The sequence below is a fragment of the Podarcis vaucheri genome (assembly GCF_965113315.1).
Source record: "Podarcis vaucheri genome assembly, chromosome: 5".
In the NCBI taxonomy this organism is placed as follows: domain Eukaryota; kingdom Metazoa; phylum Chordata; class Lepidosauria; order Squamata; family Lacertidae; genus Podarcis; species Podarcis vaucheri.
Window position 1 is genome coordinate 78,253,862 of NC_138763.1, and position 27,067 is coordinate 78,280,928.

The window sequence follows — 27,067 nt, forward strand, 5'->3', positions numbered from 1 at the left end:
TGTATTGTAATACACCTGCATTTCAAAGGCTTCAAGGAAAACAATGGCTTCTATCCTTCACAGGCAGAAATTATTTGCAATGAAATGTTCAAATTAATATGCGGCGCCTATCAACTTGGATGGGCAAAACAGTGAACCAGCCAACAAATTAACCCCATAATCCTCAAACAAATACCAGCGCGACTTTTTGTAGTGCCAGTTCATTTCCTTCACATGTGCACATTTGGGTTTTGGAGGGAGTGCCAGGGATGCCACACCCCTTGTCCCTTCTCTCCTTCTTCACCTGAATCACCCACCTGTGCAGAAACAAACACGCAAATATTTTGCTTTTCTGAGTGATGTGGGCAAAAGTCAGATCCAGTAAAAATCTGAGTCTTGAAAAGCACATAGGATGGTTTTCAACCAAGTTTTACTCAGTTTTGACCATTAAAATTAATGAATTTGCATAATAGTAATAGTAATATTCAATTTATATCCTGCCCATCTGGCTGAGTTTCCCCAGCCACTCTGGGTGGCTTACAGCATATATAAATATACATACATACATACATACATACATACATAAAACAATACAACATTGAACATTAAAAACAGAATATCCTATACAAGAATCCAACCAACCAATAAATTAACAGAAACAAATAACAACAATAATAACAATACTAATAACAACAATAATAAACAGTTTACAGTTATAACCAAATTAAAATAACCACCAACCCCAACTAAACATTAAACCAATACCAACCCAGCAAAAACAAAACAGAGGAGCCAAAATTAGAACCGTTTAAAAGTTAGGTGCACTGATTTCAATTGGCTTACTCTGAGTGAAACTTAGCTGAATGCTATGAAAAAGGAAGTGGGACAGAGAATCACATTCCCAATTTCCTCCTTCAGCAATATGTAGTTCTCGCAGAAGAAAAGGGTAACCACAATACCATCTCATGACCATGGGAGCAAAAAAGCAAGTGCATGTGCAGACTTTGGCTTCACAGGCTCCTAGGGAAGATTTTCTGGGTACCACTACATCCATGGATGCTGCAGTGGCAACTCTTGGTGTGAGCTGTCCTCATTTACAGGTATCCTAATTGCACAGGGTTCTATTTCACAAGGACAGCAGACATTCATTGGGCTGAGTTGCCTTCTACAGACAAGCTACCAATGTGTGGGCAGCATAGGGGTGGGATCAGCAGAAGATGCAATGGCAGAGTCAATGTCTGCTTCTATGACCCCATTCTCCACATAATGTTGGGCTTCAGGAACTTGGCTTCCTCCCCCCCCCCTCACTTTGGCAGTAGATAAGCAGAACAAAGCAAAAGGAGTCTCTTACCAGTTGGAAACTTTAATGATCACAAAAAATCCATTCCTCAGAACGAAGGTACTCCTAATTAAGGGTTCCACCCACTTCCTCCCTAGTCACCCACATCACTTCTGCATCTTGCAACCTGATCTCTCAACCAGGGTGCTTTCTGTGCTGCCACCTTATTTGCTCTCCTTGACCTTGGGCTAAGCGGCTGGACACTTTCCAGCAACAACGAGTCTGTTAACTCTCTCTCTCTCCCAGTTCTTCTAGCTGTTCCCCACCCAGTACGTCCCAGCTTCTGGCTTCTGAACTATGCCCCTCTGCAAACCAGTGTTCCAAATCTATACTACTTTCCTGCTCCTGGGAAGATTCATGATCCTGATCAAGAGCAGGGGAAGGGCAAGGTTCCCACCATTCCCCCCTCAGGGCAGTCCTCCTCAGCACAGTCCATGACAAATAATTTGATTATGTAGACTACTGGATGCCTGCTTATGGCTTTGTTATTTTGAAAGTTTGACTACGGCACGCAGCATTGCATCTATATTTGTTCCCCATGTGACCACTATGCCATTGGCGCTGGGGGATTCAACACCCAGAAGACTTTAACTCCAGAAAATTAATTTATTTTTGTCTTATGGTGACTACTCATTTTGCAAAGGATTTGTAATGTATTCCGGGTATGTTGCTGGTGGTTCATGACAGAAAGAAAGGCAGAAGTAATTAACAGTTATACCTGAGGCGGGTTTTGACGCTATTTATAAGTACATCGGTGAAACGACAATCCCACACACCTACTTCTGTTCCTTACAATAATTACTATACTAACTGAAAACATACTGATTTGAAACCTTCAGTTTGCAACATTATCATTATTAATTTCTATTATGTTATCTGATCTTTTCCCATCATTCCTTTTTTAGTTTTGCAGGCAGGTTGCGGATGAGGCGATTTCAATCTGGTCTAGAAATGTGAAGGCTGGGGGCAGGGGGAGGGAGAAAACAGAGAAAACTAAGGGGAACAATTCCCCCTGTTTCACACACTCCTGGGTCATATATTTAGGCAAGACTCTGTTCTGGAAACCATGTTCTGTCTGGTTGTACTCAGTTCCATGTCTTTCCAGTGTTCTTGGTTCTCTGTGTTCTGTTTTACCGATTGCCATATTACATTTCTATCCCATTTTTCTTCTAAGGAGCTCAAGGTGGTGTACATGTTATCCCCCTTTCTCTATTTTATCCTCTCGACAACTGTGTGAGGTAGTTTAGACTGAGGGACAGTGACTGACCCAAGGTCACCCAGCGAGCTTCATGGCTGAGTGAGGATTTGAAACATGGTCTCTCAGATCTGAGCCCAACACTCTAACAACCATTGCTTCAAAACAACAACAACAACAAGTGTCCTTGTTGCATTTTAATCTAAAGTGATATGCATGTTTGGACATTCTTTTGAGCTGAGAACTGTCAAATTTGGTAAAGTGAAATGCCAAAGAGTTACTGTGTTTTGATCTGTGTATTAGTTGAGGAAGCGTGACTTGGGTTGGTTTGCTTTCAAATGTAGACTGAAGAAATTCCTCAAGAATTCCAGTGTTCCAGCTCTCATATTAGTAGCAAGTATGCTCTGAGTCTGGAAAAACTGGCTTTCAAATGCTTGGCTAAAGCTGTGTCTATAATTTGGCCCATTCCCTGTCTTGAGTCTGAGTGTGTAGGTAGGGAAGGGACTTCTGGCGACTGCAAGAATTATAGTATAATTCACTAAAGTGGAGCAAAGAATCTTCTGTTATGAGAGAGACCCTCTCAAGAATTGCTGAGGCATTTTATGTAGGAGAAACACAAGACAGTCTAATAGATGGTTCACCATCTTAAGGTGACACAAGGATTGGGAATTGGAGCAATGTGAAGATGAAGAAAAAAGGGATCAGTGCAGTTGTGTTTGAATGCGAGATGAATCTCAAATGAGGCACTTGGATGAGAAAGATTTAGCTAGATGGTTCGGGCAAGAAATCCCAGCGGTAAGGGGTCACAAGGGACATATAGGAAGATGCCTTATACCGAGTCAGATCATTGATCCATGCAACACAGTTTATCTAGACTTGCTTTCCAGGGATTCAGAAAGGGGTCTTTCCTAATGCTACCTGGAGTTGTTGGAGAGTGAAGCTTCTGCATGTGCCACAGGTGCACTGCTAAGGTCCTTCCCCATATATATTCCTCTGGTAAAGGACCACGAGGAGTGAAGGGGGAATGGGCAACAGATTATGGGGGTAATAAGAAGCAACAGAGAGACAAGGTAGGGAGCACACACACAGAGAGAAAGGGCACTAAGCAAAAAGAAAGAGTACACTGGTGATTCTGCATAAAAGTACCAGGAGTTGGAGAGGATATTATAGAGAAAGGGAAGCCAATGAAAGGAGCAATAGAGGTGAAAGATGATCATAGTGTTGAGCAGGAAAATTAGATGCCTTAGTGAATTTGGGACTAGAATAAGAGACTGGAGAGGATAAGTAGCTCAGCCAAGGAAAAGGAACGGCAGTTGTTCTTGAAAATTGTACAGTATATCTTCATGGCTCTATTTTTGATGCATAAATCATGGGGTAGACTTGTGCTTTCTGACAACAGAGGTATGTGCAAATGGCAGATATGCACCCTTAAACACTCATGTAAATCTGGGTGCTTGATAAAACCCTGACACATGTACACATATCTTCTTCTTTGGCGATCACTCGTAGCCGAGTAAGATTGTCTTCCATAAACATGGTTTTAACAATGAGTCCTTAAGTGACTGTGGAGGCCAATTCTGGATTCTACATTTATACAGAAAGGCATTTTCCACACCTGTGTTGGGGTCAGCTGATTGGAGAGGAGATGGAAAAGGAAATGTATTGGATTAGTCTGCCTCACCTATCCAGGGCAAATTGGGAGGGGGTATCTTAGGTTGCATTCACATAGCGATTTATTCCATTTCCCCTCAACATTTCCCTAACTGCTAATTTCCACATTATGTTTGAGCTTTCACACAACATAAGAGCCTGTTCCAGAAATGTAGCAGAATATATCACAAATTTAGTACTCATTTCCATGTTGTTTGCGAATGGATTACTTCTGGAAGTAAATAACATGGACAGGAGCACTAAACTTGCATTATATTCTGCTATATTTCTGGAAGTGAGTTTTACATCATGTGAAAGCCCAGAAATTAACAGTTAGGAAAATGTTGGGAAAAAGAGAATACCCTGCTGTGTGGATGCAGACAAAGACTGACACCCTCAGCACAGGATATGGATGCATGGACTGCAAGGACTCAGAATCTCTGCTGCAAATGGTTCTAGGTTTCAAAACTAGCACAGGGCCAAGCAGACACATGGATGAGGGATGTGGTATGACTACCACCAAATAATCCCAGGATGAAAGTTACCTACACTGGAGGAATGACTTTAGTTGTAAACAGAACATGGAAATATTCATTTGCAAACCCTAGCAGAACTTGTGCCTCAACATTTCATTTCTGGATTCAATCACAACATCTAAAGTGACTTTCATTCAGAAGTTCTCAAGGGAGTAGAGGTGTCCAATCATTCATTCAAGTCCCCCCCCCCTTAAATTCAACAACAACAGAGGAAATATTCACTGCAAACTTTAAAAAAGAGGGTAGTGTACCCATTCAGAATTCAGCTTTACCAAATGAATTCTAAACTATTTTTCACTGGGAAGGCTTAAAACCAAAGATCTTCATTCCTTATTGCTGATTTCCATCATTTCAGTGAAGGGCAATGAGCTAAAATGTGGACATTTTAAAAGATGTGGGATTCCTACAGGCACCTGGCTTTCTAACAGGGAATGTTAACAAAGGGATGGAATCCATCTTCCCTGAGTTTCTGTCCTTAAATCTTTTACTGATGCTTGGCTGCGAAAAGACACACAGTACAAAGATTATTGCAATCTTTGGAAGAGATTATTGCATTTTCAGTCTGCCATGGGCAATTGAAGTAGGGTGTAAATTTAATTGGAACTGTCTTTTTATGCCTCATAATCAACACTAAATTAAAGAGAAGAACAGCAAAATAAACTAAAGTGCTATGGCCTGACTTTTTTTTTTTTACAGAACTTGCTGGAATCACTCTGTATGGAAATCTATAAAATCTAAGACCGACTTTGTTTAAGTAGTATGAACAGATTTTTCTCATTACTTAGCTTTTCCCCCTTTCCTTAGAAAAGAAATGGTCTTAGTTCACATCATTTGAGCTGCAAGGATGTGGGAAGAATTCAATATCTTTGGTAATATACAGGAGCTCATGAAAAGTTTTATATATATTTATATTTTAAAAAATGCTCATACATTGCTGGTTTTGCTAAATGGCATGTCCACCTCTTTGGTCACAGGTAAGTAACCCACAGCCTACATGTGGTTCCCAACTGCTGTCTACATGGTCCACTAATCCCCCCTCCAGGTGGGGGGCACACACTTTTCCCCACTGCCCATCCATCAGCTGCGTCTTGGGGAAAGGATCACTTGTTAGCCTTGAAGCAAGGAGAGGCTCTTTCTGGGATACAAGCAAATGCCCCACTTTCCTTCCTGAAAAAGTCCTTCTGGCTTGTGAATGCATCTAGCTAAGAAGACCTATGCTAAGCCTTTCGACCGATGCTCGCGACTGCTTTCTAACCCTTCAAATTAGCCTGTGAAAATGCCACATGGAGGATTACGCCACTCAAGCATTCCAATGCACGAAGGCCGTGGAAAGTGCCACTTCTGTGCGAAGCTCGCCCCAGTGACTTGTTGAGGGGCAAGGGCGGGGGGAGCACAACAGCAGCATAATAGCATGCCAACATCTGCTATATATGTTTCATTTGCCTTCTGTGTTATTTAGCAGTGATGCAAAAAATGACGACAAAATTCCTCTCTGTGCTTTGCCTGTATGGGAGAATTCAGCGAGCTGAAACAAATTGTTCCAAATTGCTCGTGAGAATGGTACAGCATTTTTGTGAGACGCACCATCTGTGAGGCTTTCCCCGATTAAAAAAACAACACAGCAAGCAAAACTGAAAGCAGACACATTTCTCGTGGAATGAAGTACAGCTGTAGGCTCTTGAAACCACAATCTGCAGCTTCCTATCATGCGTCCCTATTCATCCGAGGGATTTTCCTTGCCAACTATGTGTACTTCTTTTCACTCCTCAATTTCACCAGAAGCAAGAATTTGACACAAGTCTGGATGCCCCTGCTATGACCAATCATCTCTAGCAGGCCTGTGGCGATGTGCATCAACCAAAAGCCAGTCTTCTCATTATATATGGCAACTCACTTCGATCAAATGCCTGTTTGTCCCCATGCTAGGCTAAGTTTTCATGAGATTTAGTTCACATCAAGAACACAGTCTCATAAAGCAGGGGACACTAACCTGGTAGGGCCTGGCCACACATCTGCAAGCTGGAGACATTTTCATGGGTGCCATGCGCTCACTGCAGCCATGCATATGCTGTGCTCCAACAAAAGGGCTCATATCCAATGTAGCTCTCAGTAACCATCCCATCAGCGTAATGATTTAGGCTTTTGCTAGAGGACTCTTTCCCTCTTGCATCCCATGATGCTTCACCTGAAATGGCTCTGCAGATGCCCTTGTCTCCCTGTAGCAGATTGGGGGAGGGTGTGGGGCATATGTAGGGGAGAAGAGGTTGGGAGAAGTCCCATTGCACAAGCAGAAATCCATCCAAACATCTTTTCAAAACTAACTTCGTTGGGGGTGGGATGGAGAATGGGACCTGGTGAGCCCCGGGGAAAGCTTCTGCAGCACATGCGCACCCACAAACATCACACTGGCAACCCATGTCATAAGCAGATGGCCAAAAAAAACCCTTTCCCCTTTCACACATTTCTTTCTGTGCTACTTAGCTGCTGTTTTTCTCTGCAGGTGCTGCTGATTTGGCACCATATTGTTTTTATATGAAAAGGTGTGAGTTGTTCTGTTCATAATATAATCATATGTGTCAACGTCATGGACTCTTGTGGCCAATCAGCTGTGCCTTCTAGACCATTGCAATGTCCCAAGACACAAAAAGTCTTATTTTATTTTATTATTATTATTTTAAAAAACAAGAGATATCGTCTAGGAGCATTTTCTCAGGTTTCACCAACAAAGATGATGAATTTTTTTGAGGTACAAAACAGTTCATGCAACGTACTTACCCCCAGTTTGAATCAGTACTAATTTTCATTTCTTACCCAGAACTAGAAAAAATAGGAGGGTTATTAAGAAACTGGAAGATCACAGTCATGACTATTAGGCTTCATTCAGCTGGATGGGTCACCACAAGCAAGTTTGTACTGGCCTGACTGATAAGAAAATTTATCATGAATTTGATAAAATCAGCCATGTTTCCCTGGGAGGTTTCCCATATTTATAAGTTGCTACCAAATTTTGTCTGAGGGGGAAATTTAGAAGTTCATGCTCAGGTGAGACAATGGTAGAATTTTTGTGGGGGGAGGAAGGAAGAGTCTTGATCATGAAGGCCAAGGTGATGTTATCCAGGTATTATTTGACTAAAACTCCCATCATCCCTGAACATTGGCCATGCTCGCTGGGGCTGATGGGAGTTGGAGTCCACATCATCTGGTTGTCACCATGTAGGATACCCAGATTTTGATCATTTTCTAAGCAGAAGTTGCCTAAAGCTACATAAAATATATAGTGAATTTGGAAGGTTCTGTTCAGGCAGTACATCTGTAGGAGTTTCGGGAGAAGCAGGAAGTTTGGTAAGATTAGCAAAACATTTCCAATGGGGGTTGGGGAGTGCTTTACACACATCCTTAGTCTCTCTCTCTCTCTTTGCCAGTACCTGGTTGTTGTTATTCCCCGCCCCCCCCTTTGGGATGCCTTCTTATATTTAATTCCCCATTCTCCTCCCTGTGTTTTATTGCAAAATGTGAAAGAAGTGGGAGATTTTCAACTGAACTTTTCAGAAACCCTCTCTAATTGGCACCCTGGCTAGGAACCCCAGCATGGGGACAAGCAACTGAATCATCATGTTGTGTGAATTGCCATCTTATTGCTTGTGTTGTCCTCATTTCTACCTCAGGATTAAAGCACATGGGCAGAATGGTGTGTGGAAACCGTGAGCCAAATCTTCTCTTTCTCTCTCTCTGTTCAGTGTGTACAGTACTGTCTCAGGCAACGGGAACATCCTTTGCTCAACCAATAAATTCCCTTAGCTAAGGATAAAGTGGAAGATCAAACAGAGTTTGCTCTCATAACACTACTGAGCCTCAGAGATCTGCCACCCTGATCTGAAGAAACGCCCCGAGAAATGATATCAAGTCACATCTAAAATGACCTGTTTACTAAGCATTCATTCAGATTTGTTTGTGGACAGGTAATTTTTATTATTTATTTGCTTGCTTTTTTTATTACCTGCTCTTCAACGTAATATCCCCAGGAGGGTTACAAACCCACAACCATAGTGGTTAAACAATCATTATTCATGCAAATGTTATGCCACACTTTGTGGCTCATTTCCCCATCTCTTTTCAAATTGCAAAACATCAATTGGGGCCTGTTTGTTTGTGCAAGAACTCCATAGCAACTTTAAGTGCAGAACTTTAAGTGGATTTGCCAGTATGTGATAGAATCACACCCGAAAACAGTGCCAGTCTGGAACAGCTATTAGCCTCATCAGAGCTTTTCGCCGCCAAAGCTGCAGGGATGTGTGGACCATTACCACCTGTCTCCTTTTGCTCAAGAAACTTTATAATTTCAGTAGACTTTCTTGCTGTGACTTCCATCCCTGCTACCCCCTGCCCACACCACCACAGTGCTGCATCTGAGGTGTTTTGGGGAGGAGAAAATGGGTTGCCGGACAACTGAGAGGCAAGTTCTCTTATTGCAGAGTGAAAGAAATTGGCACCACCACTGCTCAGCATAATTCCCTTTCCACCGCAGAGGTGGCAAACTTTCTGTTTGCTTGCTTCTCCCGATGTCAAAAAATACCCAGCGTTTTAATTTTCTCCCAGGCCTAGCTTTAGCTTTATAAAATTTAGCTTTGCTTTACAGTTAGCGATGGCTTTCCATAACTGCAAATCTTCACTTGACTCTCTGCCTCTGCTTCTTTCTCATTTCAAAATGGCGGCTCCTAGCTCTTCAGCGGTCCCCGTTAATGGACTGAGGGACCAGGTCAGTTTCGCACAAGGTGAGACTGCTACTGTCTGACAGCTAGAGGGTAGTCATCCCACATCTTGAAAAAACCTCAGCTAGATGGCAGTGCCTCTCTGGCAGTCTGAATGTGGAAGGATGGAAGAATAAGGAAAAGGAACCCTTCCTGTAGTATTTCAGATGCAAAGGTTCTCATGAAAGAGGTTGTCAAAGGGCGGACACAGGGGCCAGTGACTTCAGGTGGACAGAAATTGATCCAGTCAGTCTTCAAGCAGGCAACTTCAGCCTGAGGTCACAATAGGCAACAGTTCTCCTTCAGCTGGGCAGCATCATCATGAGGTCACAATCGCCAGGCTGCTCCTTGAAGTAGGCAACATCAGCATGAGGTAATAATGGCCAATTGTCTCACCTTCTGGCAGGTGTCAGGAGATTGCAAGTCTCTCATCTTCAGGCTGGCAACATCAGGATGTGGCAAGGCCCATGTTCAATCTTTGGGCTTCCATCAGCACAGGAGCACAAAGTTATGGTGGCCAGTGTCTCTCCTTTAGGTAGGTGTAGAAAAAGATAGGAAACTTTGGACATGCAAATTGACCCATAATTTTGGGTTTCTTTAAAGCAGGTGGTGCTAATGTAAGAAGTTTCTGTTCAGTTTGTTAGTATCTTTTAGTACATCTTTGAAGCCTGTACGGGAATTGGGATGGGGACATTCTTGAACAGGAAAAAGAAAGAAAAGAAAATCCTTGATCATGCAGGTTTATAGAATCATAGAATCATAGAATCATAGAATCATAGAGTTGGAAGAGACCACAAGGGCCATCGAGTCCAACCCCCTGCCAAGCAGGAAACACCATCAGAGCACTCCTGACATATGGTTGTCAAGCCTCTGCTTAAAGACCTCCAAAGTAGGAGACTCCACCACACTCCTTGGCAGCAAATTCCACTGTCGAACACCTCTTACTGTCAGGAAGTTCTTCCGAATGTTTAGGTGGAATCTTCTTTCTTGTAGTTTGGATCCATTGCTCCGTGTCCGCTTCTCCGGAGCAGCAGAAAACAACCTTTCTCCCTCCTCTATGTGACATCCTTTTATATATTTGAACATGGCTATCATATCACCCCTTAACCTCCTCTTCTCCAGGCTAAACATGCCCAGCTCCCTTAGCCGTTCCTCATAAGGCATCGTTTCCAGGCCTTTGACCATTTTGGTTGCCCTCCTCTGGACACGTTCCAGTTTGTCAGTGTCCTTCTTGAATTGTGGTGCCCAGAACTGGACACAGTACTCCAGGTGTGGTCTGACCAGAGCAGAATACAGTGGCACTATTACTTCCCTTGATCTAGATGCTATACTCCTATTGATGCAGCCCAGAATTGCATTGGCTTTTTTAGCTGCCGCGTCACACTGTTGGCTCATGTCAAGTTTGTGGTCAACCAAGACTCCTAGATCCTTTTCACATGTACTGCTCTCAAGCCAGGTGTCACCCATCTTGTATTTGTGCCTCTCATTTTTTTTGCCCAAGTGCAATACTTTACATTTCTCCCTGTTAAAATTCATCTTGTTTATTTTTGCCCAGTTCTCTAATCTGTCAAGGTCGTTTTGAAGTGTGATCCTGTCCTCTGGGGTGTTAGCCACCCCTCCCAGTTTGGTGTCATCTGCAAATTTGATCAGGATGCCCTTGAGTCCATCATCCAAGTCGTTGATAAAGATGTTGAATAAGACCGGGCCCCAGACAGAACCCTGTGGCACCCCACTAGTCACTCTTCTCCAGGATGAAGAGGAACCATTGATGAGCACCCTTTGGGTTCGGTCAGTCAGCCAGTTACAAATCCACTGAGTGGTAGCATAGTCAAGACCGCATTTTACCAGCTTCTTTACAAGAATATCATGGGGCACCTTGTCAAATGCCTTGCTGAAATCAAGGTAGGCTACATCCACTGCGTTCCCTTCATCTACCAGGCTTGTAATTCTGTCAAAAAACGAGATCAGTTTAGTCTGACATGACTTATTTTTCAGAAATCCATGCTGACTATTGGTGATCACAGCATTCCTTTCTAGGTGCTCACAGACTGTTTGCTTAATGATCTGCTCCAGAATCTTCCCTGCTATTGATGTCAGACTGACTGGGCGGTAATTATTTGGGTCCTCTCTTTTCCCCTTTTTGAAAATAGGGACAACATTTGCCCTCCTCCAGTCTGCCGGGACTTCGCCTGTTGTCCAGGAATTCTCAAAGATGACTGCCAGTGGTTCTGAGATCACATCTGCCAGTTCTTTTAATACTCTTGGATGCAGTTCATCTGGCCCTGGAGACTTGAATACATCTAAACTAGCCAAATATTCTTGTACTATCTCCTTAGTTATTCTGGGCTGTGTTTCCTTTGCTGAATCATTTGCTCCAAATTCTTCAGGTCGGGCATTGTTTTCTTTATCGGAGAAGACTGAGGCAAAGAAGGCATTGAGGAGTTCAGCCCTTTCTGTGTCCCCTGTTTGCATTTCACCATCTTCTCCTCTGAGTGATCCCATTGTTTCTTTGTTCTTCCTTTTGCTACGAACATACCCATAAAAGCCTTTTTTGTTGCTTTTAACCTCTCTAGCAAGCCTGAGTTCATTCTGTGCTTTAGCTTTTCTGACTTTGTGTCTACACGTGCTGGCTATTTGTTTGAATTCCTCTTTGGTGGTTTCCCCCCTTTTCCATTTTTTGTACACATCCTTTTTTAATCTTAATTCAGTTAAAAGTTCTTTAGATAGCCACCCTGGCTTCTTTAGGCACCTTCCATGTTTCCGTCTCATTGGTATTGCCTGATGTTGTGCTTTTAGTATCTCCCTCTTAACAAACTCCCAGCCATCATGAACTCCCTTTCCTTTTAGTATTGTTGTCCATGGGATCTCACCCAGCACTTCCCTAAGTTTTATGAAGTCAGCTTTCTTAAAGTCAAGAAATTGAGTCCTAGTATGCTTGGCTGCTCCTTTCCGCTGTATAGTAAACTTCAGAAGAGCATGATCACTCGCGCCTAATGATCCTTCCACTTCTACCCCACTAACCAGGTCATCAACATTGGTTAGGACCAGATCTAAAATGGCTGTTCCTCTTGTTGCTTCTCCCACTTTCTGGACAATGAAGTTGTCTGCAAGGCCAGTGAGGAATCTGTTTGACCTTATGCTCTTGGCTGAGTTTGACGTCCAACAAATATCCGGGTAATTGAAGTCCCCCATTACTACTATCTCCCTTCCTTTTGCATGCTTGGCCATCTGTTCCAGGAAGGCATCATCTATGTCCTCCGTTTGGCTTGGGGATCTATAGTAAACTCCCACAATGAGGTCTCTGTTATTCTTCTCTCCCTTAATTTTGACCCAAATGCTCTCACTTTGGCTTTGAGGATCTAAATCTTGGATCTCTTCACAGGTATACTCATCCCTGACATATAACGCCACTCCTCCTCCTTTCTTGTCTGGTCTGTTTCTCTGAAATAGATTGTATCCCCCCATTATTACATTCCAATCGTGGGACTTATCCCACCAGGTTTCAGTGATGCCTATTATGTCATATTTAGTTTGCTGTACCAAGAGCTCAAGCTCATCTTGTTTATTTCCCATGCTTTGCGCATTAGTGTACAGACATTGAAGTCCATTAATCATTCCCCCGTGTCTCTTATTTAAGGATTTTTTCCTCCCACCACTAGGTCCGCGTGCTGTTTGCTCCATTTGGTCTATGACATTTGGATGATCATCTTCATTAATTGATAGACTCCTACCTTCAGGAGCACTGTCTCCCTCCCCCACATTAGTCAGTTTAAAGCCCTCCTGATGAGGTTTCTGAGATTTTTGGCAAAAACATTTCTCCCAACCGTTGTGAGGTGCAGCCCATCACTTGCCAGAAGTCCATCTTCAAGAAACTGCAGTCCGTGATCTAAGAATCCAAACCGTTCCTGTTTACACCATTTGCGAAGCCAGCTGTTCACTTCCACTATTTTCCCCTCTCCCCCTGGGCCACGTCGTTCAACTGGGAGGACAGATGAGATGACAATTTGTGCATTTAGTTGCTTCAATTTCCTGCCGAGAGCCTCGTAGTCTCTTTTGATCTTCTGGAGGCTATTGCTTGCAGTGTCATTGGTTCCCACATGAACCAAGAGGAAGGGGTATTCGTCAGTGGGTTTTATGATTCCTTGCAGTCGTTCAGTTACATCTTGGATCTTAGCCCCGGGGAGACAGCACACTTCCCGAGACATCTTGTCAGGCCCACAGATCACTGCTTCTGTTCCCCTCAGTAGGGAATCCCCTATCACCACTACACGCCTCCTCTTGGGTTTGGTCGGGGTTCTTCCGTGAGCTGTCTGTTTGAAAAGTAGTAGTAGCTTCTCCTCCTCCTATCTCATCTGGAGTTTTGAACTGTGGCTGAAATTCTGGGGAATGGAGCAATGGAGCAATGGAGCAATGGAGAACTTCTGAAACAACAGTGGGATATTAGTTCCGCCCAAGGCATGATGGATAATTGTCACACACAGGAAGAATAAGGATATAGTTTGAATGCTTCGCCTATAGCTTTAGAAATAATTTAATGTGTCAAGATGAATGGATGTTGTTAATATTTCAGTTGTTGTATAAGGGAATGTAATTGAGATGAATAAGATTTTGGAACGCAGAAACAAAGTACAGTGGTACCTTGGGTTACAGACGCTTCATGTTACATACGCTTCAGGTTACAGACTCCACTAACCCAGAAATAGTACCTCAGGTTAAGAACTTTGCTTCAGGATGAGAACAGAAATTGTGCGGCGGCTGCACAGCAGTGGGAGGCCCCATTAGCTAAAGTGGCGCTTCAGGTTAAGAACAGTTTCAGGTTAAGAATGGACCTCCGGAACGAATTAAGTATGTAACCAGAGGTACCACTGTACATAAATAATCAAATAATCAATTCTAGCATGTGGGAGGCCACCTAAATTTTATAATTTGGCATTTTAATGATGGGGATTAGTAATTGTATTATAACTTGGCATTGTTATAATGAGGCTACCATTGGATTATTGTAATTGGAAACTAATAAAAAATATTGTTAAAAAAGGAAAGAAATTCTGGGGAATCTGGGAATCTCAATAACCTATCCATTCAAATCCATTTCAAATCCATTAACAAGCTTACTTTCTTCTAGGATGCATCTCATAAAACTTGGTGTGTCGAAGCTACTCCCATTACTGCTGCCCTGCCCTTTTTATTATATGAAAAAGACACATTAGATCAGAAAATCTGTTTGTTTCTTTTCCAGAGCACAGTTCTTCCCGCCCATAGTCTTCAGTGCTGATACCCTTTTAAGTAGATGCTTTTAAATGCCTCATATGATTGAAGCTTCCATTTTCCTTTATGGAAAATCATTGCTATAATGATTACGGGGCTGGGTTGTATTATTATCCCAAATATTTCCAAGTTGTTGCCCTGCTCTTTCCCAATATAATTTGGCTGGCTGTCTTTTTTCCAGTTGCTTTCATTTCCAGGATTGTTTCCTGCGAAATGTCCTGCTGTGATGCAGGGCCAAATTGCCTCTTTGTGGGTTCCTCTCCTGCTTCTTCATTGCAATCATTTCTCTTTTGCAGAGCACTTATGTAGCCTGGCCCTCCTGAGCATATTTGCTGGGATGTTAAGTGCAACTGAGCTCAGCTGAACTAACTCACATGAAAGTGTGCATACGATTGGAGCTAGAGGCATCCCAAGATCAGTGCTTTCGCATTTATCTATAAATGTAGCCTTGCTGCCTTCCTCTACAGCATGTGGCTTGGCTCACTTCCTTGAGTAATAATAATAATAATAATAATAATAATAATAATAATAATAATACCCCACCCATCTGGCTGGGTTTCCCACATATGGAGTTTTTTTTTGTCTAATGTTACTTTACTTGTCCGTGAAAGTTCACAACACAACAGACTGGTGACTGGGAGCGGCCACCGAGACCATATAACACCGGTCTTGAAAGAACTACACTGGCTCCCAGTACATTTCCGAGCACAATTCAAAGTGTTGGTGCTGACCTTTAAAGCCCTAAACGGCCTCAGTCCAGTACAGTATACATGAAGGAGCGTCTCCACCCCCATCGTTCTGCCCAGACACTGAGGTCTAGCGCCAAGGGCCTTCTGGCGGTTCCCTCACTGCGAGAAGCCAAGTTACAGGGATCCAGGCAGAGGGCCTTCTCAGTAGTGGCACCCGCCCTGTGGAATGCCCTCCCACCAGATGTCAAAGAGAAAAATAACTACCAAACTTTTAGAAGACATCTGAAGGCAGCCCTATTTAGGGAAGCTTTTAATGTTTAATAGGTTATTGTATTTTAGTGTTTTATTGGAAGCCGCCCAGAGTGGCTAGGGAAACCCAGCCAGATGGGCGGGGTATAAATAATAAATTATTATTATTATTAAACCTGTTTATGATATCATAATTCAGCCTGATATCCAACTAAGCCAAACTCAGAAGTGACCCACTGAATTCAATAGAGCACTGGATTTCACTTAATGCATTTGCAATCAGCTTTACCTTAGTTAAATCAACTATGAGAGATTTCCCAGGGGGGGCGGGGCGCGCGCGAATCATTTATACTTCCCAGCTGGACAACAGCCATAGGAAATTAAAACCACAGCTTGCTTAGATGGTGGGTATCTTGGGCATTTTGCTTTCTTCCTAATAGCTAGTCACTTCGCACAGAATTGTATCAGAGACTGCCCTGTTGGATTGTTGTGACAAGCTCCTAATAGCTGCTTCAGTTGTCTTGATCATAGCAAAGAGTCTGCAATTAAAAACAAGAGGTGTTTGTTAGCAAAATGGGTCACACAAAGCACTGGAGCATGCTTCTGGCAGAATATGAGGAACTGAGATGAGAGGAAGATCGATACAGCTCTCACCAAGCTAATTATGCTTCATCTTTGCTCTAAAGAAGAAAGAAAAAAGAAAACCCATTGGCCCTGCTTCCAAGATTGGCAGGGTTAAGGGCCGGAAGATGTCAGTGTCGCACCGAACAAGGAGAAAGGCCAGGTGGCGCTGCAGTCGTCCCCTGAGTTACTGGGTCAGTAATACAGCATTAGCTCTGAATTCAATACAATACACTGACTTAAAAAAATAGCAACGATGCTATCCATGAGATTTTTCAAAAGCTCTGGCCATGGAATATTTGAGAGCACAGGGGAACAAAAGTTCATCCAGGCTGTATGCTCTGAATAACCAGGGGAGGGGTTGTAGGATCAAAAGTGGCAGGAACTCTGCTTGGAAAGCTGCCAGCAGACAGTGGAGAATATATATTCCTGGGCTAGGTGACCAGCAGTCTGTTTCAGAGCTATTTCACGTATCACACAGAACGAGGTGGTGGGTTATCATCCATCATACACAGGTGAGCAAGTTTTGCTATGTTCCCCCGATTTGAAAAGCTCCCTGCATGTAGTAAACTCACACAACTGGAAGAAGGCTAGAGGTGCCTACAGAGTTGCTGTTTTATGAGTGGGTCTCAAACACATTCTAGAAATTTTGTTTTCATGACGGTGAGTAAAGTGCTCTGCCACTCTTGGGACCACCAGATGTTGCTGAACTGTGACTCCTGTCATCCCTGGCCCTTGAGCATGCTTGCCAGGGCTGATGGGAGCTGTAGTTCATCAAAATCTGGAGTGGCAAAGGTTTCCTAGCATAGTAAATTCACTTGGAATAAAAAGGTTTTGTGGTTATGAATGCGATAGGGAAATGCATTGAAAAGTATGGGATAGAGCAACGTTTCCCAAACTTGGGTCTGCAGCTGTTTTTGGACTACAACTCCCATCATCCCTGACCACTGGTCCTGCTAGCTAGGGATGATGGGAGTTGTAGTCCAAAAACAGCTGGAGACCCAAATTTGGGAAACACTAGGATAAATGAATGAGTAATGGGGATATGTAAACACCCTGCAAATGAATCAGGGTGAATGTCCATTGTCATATAACTGCCCTGTAAGGAAATCTGAATGAATGTTCAATGAAGAGCTAATCTAACCACCATGTTAGCTTTCTGAAAGCAAATTTGGATGGATGCCAGTGCTAACCTGTTCTCACTGTCATGCTTCTTTTACTACATGTGGGATAATTGTGAGCATCTGCCAGTTGTAACTCCTCCACTGCATTCTGAGCCAGTACATCCCAGAAGTCTTGCACCCTGGTTTACTACCTGATTCTGCATGATGACTCTCATAATAAGGCAGGCCCCTGTATCTTAGCAAACAATGGGCTGCCTGTCAGACACGTGCTACAGATCGCTATCACGTCCCTGGGCTTCCTGTTGATGTGCCGCCCAAGAACGCAGCAGAGTGATATACAGAGAGGGTGCACAAATGAGAAATGGATTTGGAAAACAAAGGGAAAGGGAGAAAACAATAAAGGAAGCTTACTGAGCAAAATGCAATTTCCTGCCATCACCCTCGTCAGAGTCTGCCTGCTCGTGAAATATGAGTCAACTGCTTTAAAATAAGAACAATACAAGAGCACATTGAAAGGCCAATAATTAATATTGCTAACTACATGCAAGGATGCATGAAAAATTCATTGGAGGAGCAAAACTGAGCTCCAATGCCAATTTCCCTATGAATTACTCAAAACCATTAGGGGTCTAGGCTAGCTGGTGGGCCCCATCAGGGGCCTGCCAAACCTACACTGTCATGCCAGAAAAATTATTCTAACAAGACTCCTACCCTGCGCCTCAGACAAGCTCTGCACAGGACTGGTCACCCTAATCTCCGGTGCCTCCTCTCATCTGCCAGATATTGAGGTTTTCAAGACTTTCTCCACACTGCTACTCTTTGCTTCATCCCTAGGTTCCAAGAGTCAGCAACCCTAGTGAGAATCAAACTGAAAGCTAATCATCAAACTCTCCCCCAAAACATTGGGCTCATCCGTACTTTTGCTTGACCTATATTTTGATCGTATTGTGCACTGACTGATTCCTCCAAGTCTGAGAGCTTTCCTTGTTGTTCCATGGCTGTGCCTTGCAAAAATCCATGATTTGAAGCTCAGTTAAGCAAAATCTCTCTCCAGCTTTTCCACGCACCTGATAAGATCTGATTCAGCAGTAAGATCAAGTTTTTACAAGCCCAGCCACAGAATGAGAAGAGTTCTCAGACCCAAGGGAATTAATCAGTGCTCAATACGTTCAAAATACAGGTCAAGCAAAAGTGTGGATGAGACCCTAATATCTGTTCCATCTTTCTTTTAGAAACTGCTTCCACCTATAGGGACCTACTCTTGGAGGCAAGAAAGGGTTTAGCATTTATTTTTAAATCCATGCATACATGTCTTAAACTTGACTTGAGATGAAGCATTTCTCCAAATCAATGCATTCCTTCATTACACAGCGCACTTAAAATGCAAGTGCGAGTTCTTTTTTCTAATGCAGTCCTTTTTTAGATGTTGGACCAAGCTGAGAAGTCAGATGGAAACTCACTCACATACCAATTCACAAGGGCGTGAAATGCAGCTGTGAAGGGGCAGAGGCAGCCCATGTCTACTGCCACGTCGCTTTTCAACTGGCTCGGCCAGAAGTAAACACAGCCGGGACATGTTTTTGGTGGCTGGCCATTTGGTGCATTTTGGGCTCCCCCACACCTGAATAAATACCAGGTGCAGCTGATGGGGAAGGAACAGAAGCCAACAGAAGCATTGGAACTTGGCAGCCACTCCCACAACAAGGAACAAAATGGGGAAAGGGCAAAGGGAAACATTGCCTGTCTGTCATCTGAGACTACAGGAACATAGAAGAAGCTGTCTTATCCTGAGCAGGAACATGGGTCCTTCTAATTCAGCATTGCCCCTACACTAACTGGTAGCACCTCTCCAGAATTTCAGACAGCCGTGTCTCCTATCTCTACCTGGAGATACCAAGGAATGAACCTGAGATGTTCTGTATGCATAGTATATATTCTACCGCTGAACTGCAGACCTTCCAGTTACCCAGTGGTGAGTCCAAAAAGGTGGGAGGAACTTATTGGAGGAGTCCTGGTTAAAAGGGGGCGGGGATGGTATTTTCAGAAGGGGAAGTGCAAGGAAATCACAATTCAATGGATGGACATCTGTGATGAGCAAAGCTGCCAAACCTATTCCATAGTGCATCACCCTGCTGAAGATGTAGGTGTTGGTCTATGGAGTTCCAGTTCTGTTAGAAACACCCTATTTACCTGCATGGCTATCTAACAGCATCCTTTGATTTCTTCTGCCTTCATGGCTGCGATGGCGACAATTGCTTGGTGGATTTTGACACCTGATGTGGCAAATCATAACCCCGCATCCAAAATTAAAGGCTATTTTGAAACAGCAGCAATATGATGATGCAGATGAGAGTCTGATATGTATGCAGGACAATTCTAAATAATAATAATGCTAGAAAAACAGCAAATTAGACAGCTTTAGCCTTAAATAGCAGGAATTGCCTTCAGTTTCATCGTTAACAAGATGTCAAAGGAATGCAAACCATGATGTGAAATGCACAGAACGGAAATGTTCCTATTTTATCCTCTGTCTCAGAAAGTTGCCCTAAAGGGAAATGAAATAAATCAGTTAATCTCAAGCAATGGTCTATGGACCAGTGGATGGTTTGCAGTGCATTTCCAGGTGGCCTATAAAACCATGTGTAACAGATAATTTCCATGTGTATGGAAAATCTTGCCTCCTCCATCCAACACAGTCGCTCCCAGTTTTATCAATGCCAACTCTAGACTGCAGTACACAACAGTATAGCTTTTGAAACAGCCACCCACTTGGATCTCATAGCACAAAGTAATTTGCAAGAGAACAAGGAACCCACCTTTTTTTAACAATATAAGAAACCTTTGAAAAGTACAACCTTGTTTTCCCTTAACAAAGGTGGGACGGGGCATAAATGTACAACCTCAGGATATTTCTTTTCTGGGGATATATATGCAACTACAGTAAAATAAGCACCCGCTACCTTGTCATTATGATTGAAGTATAAAATCCCCTCAAGAAAAAGCACAGACACACTAATGCACCCATGAGGAAACATCCAAATTACATAAAGCTAACCTTTCCAGAGCATTTACTTGACAGTGAGATGAATGGGATTCTGTATCTCTTCCTTCTTTATTAATACACTTTGGTTCATTTCAGCCCATCCAACCATATTTTAGCAAGAATGGAGGTAATTACTCCATTGCTCTTCTAATTACCATCACATCTCGTTATTATTCAAGGGCATGGGATCACTAAGGGCTTCGGATTTGGCAACAGCTATTAAAAACCCATTCTTACTCATTTGAGGCCTGCAGTGAAAGATAACTGGCGGGAGGCACAGACGTCTACTGCCATGTGCGTGGAGTTCTTGTAGCACCTATTGCCATCCACTGAGTCTTCCTCAGGCAATTTTTTTCTTCCTACGTACAATTTTGTAATTAGAAAAAGGTGTCGCTCTGCAGTTTGCATGGCTGCCAGTAGATGGGACTGCAGCATGCCTTCTTTTTCTTCTCTTCTTTGGCAATCACTCGTAGCCAAGTAAGATTGTCTTCCATACACACGATTTTAACAATGAGTCTGTAGGTGACTGTGGAGGCCAATTCTGGATCTACATGTCCTTCCACAGTGGGGACATTGGTTTCCGGGCAGGAGTTGATCACAGTGTGGATTTGCCAACCATGCCTTCTTCTTAGCACGTTTCTCCCTTGCTTCCTGAGTTTGAGTGTCTTCAAACCCCATGAAACATTTGGTAAAGGCTTTTCCCCAACTGGAGCACTCGCAGGCAAGTGTTTCCCAATTGCTAGTGTTTATACTACTCTTTTTTTTAAGATTTGCCTTGAGACAATCTTTAAACCTCTTTTGTTGACCACCAGCATTACACTTTCCATTCTTAAGTTCGAAATAGAGTAATTGCTTTAGAAGACGATAAAGACTCTCCTCCCTGGAAGAGAGGGGAGTGGTTGTGGGTGGGAGACCGAGCTCCGCCCCTGGTAGGGGGCATTAGCCCCCTCCCCTCCTACCTGGAAGTTGATGTTGGGGAATCATTGCTTCAACACTGGTGATCTTTGCTTCTTCTAGTACACTGGTATTAGTTCGCCAGTCTTCCCAAGTGATATGTAAAAATTTTTGGAGACACCATTGATGGAATCTTTCAAGGAGTTGGAGATGGTGTTTATAAGTGGTCCATGTTTCACACTCATACAGTAAGGTTGGTAGTACAATAGCTTTGTAAACAAGCATTTTGGTTTCCCTGCAAATGTCCCAGTCCTAAAACACTCTACACTTCAGTCAGAAGAAAGATGCACTCTCAGAGTTCAGACGACAAAGCAAGAGAAGCAGGACGGCCCACAGAACAAGTGAGTAGCCCGCCGGAGCAAGCAACTGAGCAGACCAGCTAGTGGACCAGGAGAGTCTTTCACCGTTAAAGTGTCATCGGTGCTGCCTCCTGCCTGCTTGCCTGCTTTCATGCACATATAACAGGGAGAGGGAAGCCTGGGGTGAGCAAGCTGTTGGCAGAGCAAATGAACAGCCAGCCAGCGAGGGAGGGAGGCTGAAGGAGTTGTGAGGGGGTGAAGGGGTTTGAAAGATGACCACAGAGAAAAAACCTGAACGGCTACTGAGACAGCACAAGAAGGCTGGAGAGACTGTGTGAGCTTGGAAAAGGAGAGGATTGGTCCTTGTAGGGTTGTTGTTGATGTTTTGGTTTTGGTTTGGGGTGGGGCTTATTTGGATGAGTTTCGGCTGGCTCTCGAGGAAAGCTGATTGTGTGAGACAGACCCACTTTCCTGTAAGGAGGGAGGAAGAGAGTTTGTCTGGAGTTTGAGGCCTGGAAGAGATCACTGCTCCGGTGACCAGATAAAAGAATGGTAGACAGAGCCAAGGACAGAGTGGGAGCAGAGAGCAACACATCCTTTCATACAGTGAGGCATACAAATGATTCTGCACAGTTCTTGAAATAACTGAATGCAGGCAGCCCTCCCATTTCTGCTCATTCAATATGTGCACAACCGTGTATACATGCATCACACTGAACCTAGAATTGACCCAGAAACATCATAAAGATGTCACTGAAATGCCACTAAAAGGGTGGGGTGGCGCCTTCTTACCGAAGTGTGGTGCCCCCCTTGTGTAAAAGGGGGGCTTGCCTGTAGTTCTTGAGCTACCTGAATGGAGGATTGAGCAGGTTTCCTTAAAAACCCCCACACAAAACACCAGTGTGTATTCTCAAAAGCATTCATGTGTACATGCATGAGGGATCTCCAATTTTCCCTTTCCCATTTAAGCTCTGTGTGCTGTAGCAGAAGCTGCTCCCATGCTTACCCTGTTCTTCCTGGAGTAGCTTTTGAGGGAAGTTTGAGTAGTTGGAATGGGCAGGAGCTTCTGAGGTGTTCTTGAGTCCAGGTGAAAACTCCACCTGTGGCACCTGACCTGAGTTTGATGTAAAATGATTATTTTATAGCTTGGCAAAAGAAAGCAGCTCTTTACTGTGAAGCGTTTCCTCACTCCACCCCTGTAGACTAGCGCCCTCGGGTTGCTTCACAAACTGAAACTACATGGAGATGTGTGGGAGCTTTGCTAGCAAAAACAGCTTATATATATATGTATGAATCTCTGAAAAGTGGAAATTCCTTTTAAAAAAAATCCATTTACCAAACTTGTGGAATCTTGTGATTTGGATGTGGAATTACCAATCAGGTATAATGACTGCTCCCCGCTTAAAACGGGGGTCGCCCTTTGCGTGAACGCGCACAGCCCTAGATCTGGAGCAGCTCCAACAGCATAGGCTTGGTTTGCCTTCCCTCAGGTGGGATACCTGGAGGTCCCCGCCTATCTCAGTCAGTTGTCCAATCCCACCTGGGGGAAGCGTTGCCAAGGAGACCAGGCCAGGTAGGGGGAGGGATTACCTGCCCACACAATAGAGGGAGGATCTTACCTGGGAATCCTCACTTGGCTCCAGAGCTTCTCCCACCCTACCCACCCTCAGTTAATGTCTTCCTTTGCAGGTTAACTTTTCTTCATAGGTTTTGCAGGTTAACTTTTCTTCACAGGTATGCGGGCGCTGCTACGATAAGGTCGCTGTTAAAGGGCCGGAAAGGAATTTCCCTGCATTGGCAGGTTTCACCTTTCCCGTAGCAAAACGTCACAACTTTGGTGGCATCAGGCCTTGGGTGGAGTCCTTTAGTCCATCTTCCTCTTTGCGGCGGCAATACCAGGGTTCCCCATTAAAGGGGCTTCTGAAGGGAGGCTTTGACCGTACGCCAAAAGGTCGTCATTGCTCTCCCCTGCGGCAGCGGTGTAACGGGGGCGGCTATCTCTGCTTGAACATATGTTCTCCAGAGCCGGCCCATCCCCCCCCCCACTGGATAACCCTGAAGCTCCCTAGGTCCCCGGCTGGGGACTGGGGAGGGAGAACGCCCAATGCCTGAGCCAAGGTCTACCCACATTTGAAAGTTAATAAAGTTGTGGCCAATTTAATCCCATAGCACATTGTCTTGAGTCGTTATTACACATGACAGGGGGGACCGCTCGGGATCTGGGGACTCCGCCTGTCCACGCAATGAAAGAGAAACATAGACCAGCTCTTGTTTTCTGATCAAATGGTACCTTATATATAAAAAGATACATAACCCAGACTATTCAAGGCTATTGAAAGAAAATGAAACACAGCAGGAAGAGATTTAGAAAATCCCCAAATTATCAATTTCAGTCTGTGGCATGTGTGTCCATCTTTATTCAAATAAATCTGGGTGTGATTTATGGATATTGCTAACAAGCTGTGCCAGATGCTAATAATTGCTTTATAATAATAATACTACATGCTGTAGTAAAACTTTACTATGCTGTCAGTGCCTAATTTCCAATAGGAAAAGATGTGCATTTTTAATACCAATAAATCCATTTTTTAGCAGATCCCTCTCCATTCCTTTCTTCATACTTATCCAGACATGAAGCCATGTTTGCATAGAGAACTATTTGGTCCAAATGCCAAATGTTAGATGTATTTATTTTATATTTATATTTATATTTTCCTAACAATGTATTTGTATTTTGCTGAAAGTCCTTTTCAGGATGAGAATTCCCAGGAAGAGGAGGAGGAAGAGGAGAATATATTAATCTTTCATACAGCGTTGTTTTTTTAAAACTACACATACACCTCTCAGACTGCGACAAAAGCATCTAGGCCTGATAGCTCCAAGGTTAAGCCCTCAAACCCTCCTCTTAGAGCTTTGTAACGGGAGAGGGGAGAGCTACATATATTGCCTCAGAACATAAGGTGTTGAAAGATGAGAAGAAACTTGTCTGGTCTTTCGAAAGCCAGGTTGTGACATGGCATCTATGTCCCACAGGTGTTCAAAGTTTGTCTGTTGATCAAAACGAAACCCCACAAGCCACTAACACAAGATTCTGAATCCCTAGAAAAAGCCAGGAGCGACATTTATGTCTAGAAAAAAAAGGGCGGAGAGAAGTAACAGTTTTGTAGCATCAGAACAGGGCCTAAGTTCAATCATAGAGCTCAAGAGTGTGCAGTGGTACCATTAAGGTAGGACTTTGGGGCAGAAGTCCAGGGTCTCACTAAGAAGAATGAGAGGGAAAATCCCCAAAAGCAGCAGAATTGGCTTACCAAATCTGGGAGCAAGTGAAGTAATGGACATTGCCATCTAAAGAGGGAGGGGGCACACAAGACCTTTAAGTCCAGATTCAAAAAGTATCTATGTGTGCCACTACCTCTAAGAACAGTCAGTTGCTCTTTTTCTCACATGTAACAACGAAGGTGGCATCTTCCAAGAGTCCAGGACTGTCAACCAGGATGACAAGAAGCAGCCAGTTCTGCAGCAGATGGGGCACCACTGAAATGTCTCCATATCAGCCTGCAGGTTCTCCCTTTACTCTCTACAATGTTGCCATTATTAAGCCATGTCTAAAATGGGCAGTCAAATATGGTGATGGTGAAAGAGTGGTCTGTCTGAGGTTTTGTGCTTCTTTCAAGGTGAGTTTCTAGAAAAGCAAGGGGGCAAAGCCACTTCCCAACCCCAGCCATTATTTTAATTTTACACTTCTGTATAGATAACGTTCTGCACTTTGCTACAATCCCAGACCCACCAAAAACCTGCTGCTCTCTATCACTGGATGGGCCAAATACCAATGGGACTCACCTCCAGATTTTCACAATTAGTTGGCTTTGCATTTTTTGAGGGGGTGGGCCTTTCCCCTCTGACCATAAGAGAAATATACGGACACACAAAGGACTTACCAGCCCTCCTCTCCCTTCACCTCCTGCTTTGTCTTCATGCACTCATCTGTTACATAGTAATTTAAGCTTTTGATCTGGCAAGCTACTCACCTGGAAGGAACCGTTATTCCACTCTGGCGAACAGGTGAATGGTTTGCTATCAGAATGGATGAACATTCATGTTGCCTTTTTTCAGATCCTTGTGAAAACTGGATCAAGGAAGACACTGATGGCCTTCTTTGGTCCCAAACATCAGTGACAAAAGACTTCCTAATTCATCCAAGTCCTTGTTAAGGAAGTTGCAGTTTACTAGGAAGAGGTGTGTGTGTGTGTGTGTGTGTGTGTGTGTGTGTGTGTACACTGAAGTATTGCCTTACTGATAAAGCCTCAGGCAGCAAATTGCTTGAGCAGTGCTGATGTCACAGAGGCTGAGCAGCAGTGACATCACAGACTGAGCTGTGTGGAGAGCAGTGATGGCATCACAGGCAGTGAGCAGCTAGGGAAGCTTTGTGACAGGGAGTCCGCACAGTCAGCATTGCTGAAAGGAAGGCACAGAAAAAGGTAAAAAGGTAAAGGCCCCTTGGAAGGTTAAGTCCTGTCAAAGGCAACTATTGGGTGCAGCACTTATCTCGCTTCTGATCGAGGGAGCTGGCGTTTGTCCACAGACAGCTTTCTGGGTCATGTGGCCAGCATGACTAAACTGCTACTGGTGCATGGAGGACTGTGAAGAGTGCCAGAGCGCATGGAAATGCCATTTACCTTCCCGCCACAATGGTACCTATTTATCTACTTGTACTAAGACTCCCTGGAAAAGACCCTGATGTTGGGAAAGATTGAGGGCACAAGGAGAAGGGGACAGAGGATGAGATGGTTGGATAGTGTTCTCGAAGCTACCAGCATGAGTTTGACCAAACTGCAGGAGGCAGTGAAAGACAGGAGTGCCTGGCGTGCTCTGGTCCATGGGGTCCCGAAGAGTTGGACACGACTAAATGACTAAACAACAAAAAGCATGCTTTTGAACTGCTAGGTTGGCAGAAACTGTGACAGAGCAATGGGAGCTCAACCCATCGCGAGGATTTGAACCACTGATCTTTTGATTGGCAAGCCCAAGAGGCTCAGTGGTTTAGACCACAATGCCACTCACATCCCTCACACAGAACAGGCAGTGGACAGGGGGAAAGTGACCTGAGAGGAGGGTTGAGAAGGCTTGAAGCAAAAGGGCCATGTAGAAACATTTTGCTGAAGAAAAACATTGCTCCATTTAGCTCAATATTGTCTACAATGAATGGCAGTGGCTCTCCCAAAATTTCAGATAAAGGTCTCACCCAGCTGGAGATACTAGGGATTGAACCTGATACCTTCTGCATACAAAGCAGAAGTTCTCCCACTGAGCTTTGGCTGTTCCCCTTTGGGTTGGGGCAAATCAAGGTGGAACGGGGAAAGAAAACAGGATTCT

General features: G+C 43.8%; 2 long non-coding RNA genes across 4 annotated transcripts; one reads left to right on the plus strand and one right to left on the minus strand.

Moving 5' to 3' along the window:
* On the minus strand, positions 1 to 25,959 carry LOC309532336. 3 transcript variants are annotated; one of them, XR_014219770.1, is made up of 3 exons: positions 25,723 to 25,959; positions 22,701 to 22,803; positions 1 to 296 (listed from the first exon to the last, which is right to left on the minus strand). It is a non-coding gene; the product is annotated as an uncharacterized lncRNA (long non-coding RNA). The 3 variants fall into 3 exon arrangements; XR_014219771.1 differs by lacking the exon at positions 1 to 296 and adding an exon at positions 15,922 to 16,192; XR_014219772.1 differs by lacking the exon at positions 1 to 296 and adding an exon at positions 19,923 to 19,943.
* On the plus strand, positions 8,659 to 19,371 carry LOC309532352. The gene is made up of 3 exons (XR_014219798.1): positions 8,659 to 9,982; positions 16,347 to 16,468; positions 19,252 to 19,371. It is a non-coding gene; the product is annotated as an uncharacterized lncRNA (long non-coding RNA).
* Positions 25,960 to 27,067: the final 1,108 nt, after the last annotated feature.